This window comes from Cupressus sempervirens, chromosome 5 (assembly GCF_028749045.1).
Source record: "Cupressus sempervirens isolate cs-2001-9-10 chromosome 5, ASM2874904v1, whole genome shotgun sequence".
NCBI classification, from domain to species: domain Eukaryota; kingdom Viridiplantae; phylum Streptophyta; class Pinopsida; order Cupressales; family Cupressaceae; genus Cupressus; species Cupressus sempervirens.
In genome coordinates, this window is record NC_143122.1 from 159,210,420 (window position 1) to 159,213,083 (window position 2,664).

Here is a 2,664-nt window from a genome sequence, read left to right on the forward strand (position 1 = left end):
GATTTAGGAATCCACTACTGTCTCATCTACTTCTTGATGTTATCTACTTTTTCTTTCTTTTCATCTTCAACTCTACCTATATTCATGCAATTCTTGACTATATGACCAAGTTCAATACATGTGTAACATCTTATTGTAGTATCCTTTCTTCTCATGTGATGTCTAACATAATTTATGCCAATGTGCCCATATTCTCCATAGTAATGACATCTACACCAAGTATTATAATCCCAACCAAATATTGCCTTTACAAATTGTTTAGCTAGATTGAATGGTTTAGATCTGCATTCAGATGCCTTGTGACCTTGTTTCTTGCATTTGTGACACTTGCCTTCAAACTTTGGTTTCTCCTTGCATTCATTAGCTTTATGACCATGCTGACTACAATTGTAGCATTTTCCATTCAATTTTTCCTTTCCATTACTCCAAAATTTATTTGATGTACACGACCTATCTTACCATAGTGATTACAAGTAGGTCTTTGATTCCTTTGAGCACCTTGTTTGGAGGATTCACCTTCTTCTTTGTATCCAAGTCCTAATTTACCCTTTTTCCTATAAAGATTTTGCTCATTTTGCTAATTCAATTGATCCATGTCTACTTGGGATTTCATTATTCTTTCATTGAGTTTCTTCTAATAGTTTAGATCAACTTTCATCCTTTCATTGATTTGCTTTTCAGTGTTTAAATCATTCCTTAACCTTTCATTTTTAGATCTCAGACTCATGATTTCTTCATTTGCATTGGAGAGCTATTTGATAAGACTCTCTTGCTGAAGGGATTGATTTTTAATTTCATTGTTCCTTACTTCCAAGTATTCTTTTGCGTTATTTCTTTTTTTTGTGATTTCACACAATCTTATTGACTGGATTTCTTGTTCTCTTTTCAATTTCCTTATGTCTTCTTGCAGGGAGCCACTCTTTTCTAGAAGTTCTTTGATTGCATAATTTTCTTCATCTAAACTGCTTGAGGGGAAAATGTCTTCAATCTTCTCTTCAACATACTAGTGGTCATTAATTTTATTTGTAAGTTCCTTCCTTCTTTTTAGAGATTGGGAAAGATGTTCTTTTGCTTCTTTGAGTTGAGCTATGGCTATCTCTAGGTCTAGTTTTTCATTGTCAATAGCTTTGTCAAGTTTGAATATCTCCATTGTCCTTGATCTTTTCTCAAGCTGTCAAACTTTATCTTGAGAACCATAGATCTCGTATACCAATTATTGGAAATATTCAAGACTAGCTAGGTTACTAAGAGGGGAGGGGTGAATCAATAACCTCAAAACTTTTAACAAATTCAACACTTGATAATATAATCCAATTATCATCAATAGATCTAATCTACTACATTCTTGAGAAAATAAAATCATGAAACACTTTGAACACAATATTTGGTGACCCAAAGACCTTCCAAATAGAAAGTAAAATTGGGGTGGCAATGATACCCACAAAACTACAATACTGTAGTATAAAGTTGGCTTGTTAAGGATTACAATGATCACTTCTAATGATCTACACTATTAGGATTAGTTAGGACTGTTAGGTCCTCCTTGTTAGAGGTTTTACAAACATACAATGAAGTATGCACTCAGTAAAGATATTTAATAAAAGACTGTTAGGTCTACCCTATTAAAGGATTTGAAGTTGATTCACCTGTTAGGATGAAATAGTAGATGACTTATAACTAAATTGCTGATTAAGATCCTTGAAGTACTGATCACCTCTATGTGATAGATGTAACTTGACTGCTCCTGATTTGACCTTGCAATACACTTTTCTCTACTGCTAATTCACATTCGCATTATCATGCATAAAAAAAAATGTTTCTCTAGTTGGGTATGATATAATACATTACTTATATACCAACCCAATTCTCATAATTACAAGGTTGGCTAGTACACAAGATAACACCAATATTACTAAGTCGACCCAAATGTAGAAACTTGGGTTCTGAAAGGTGACTTGGTGAATTTATGATACACAACATCCACTATCATTACTTGACATCATCATGCACTTTGTAGAAGTAGAGGCTTAGTCCATACTAATTACTCCAATGTAGTTTCAAACTCAGTATACACCGGAGACTTGGTAGATACTGTATCACTCAATAGAAATTGAATTCCACATTTACCATGCCTACACTTTGTAAACACTAATCATCCCATCACTTAGTTAACACTAAGCTTCACTTCACAAGAATTTATGACTTGGTATCCACTACGAAGCTTGGTAACCACTTAACTGCTCAATTTGAACTGAATTGCTCAGTCTGAACTGCTGGACTTCATACTACCTGAATTCACTTGGTAACCATTGGAATGCTTGGTAGGAACTCTAAAGCATGGTAACCACTAAATTACATGGAGAACACTAGAGACTGAATAAAGAACTCGGTAACCATACAAAACCTAAATAAGTGTTGTCACTAATAAGAAATATGATTTAATGTCAACAAGTTGTTCATCTCCTATATGTAATGGGGACTAAGTGGGTGAGTACTCCTTTGTTTGGGGCATCTATTTCTCTTCTATCTTTTGCCTCTTGGGAATAGGCTCACCAAGCCTTTCTTCCAAAATAATACTAGTAGATCTAATTATTTGTTTTTTGTTGTCCATTGCAAACCTTCTATTTTGAATGACATTGTAACTAGGTCTCCTCTAGATAACCA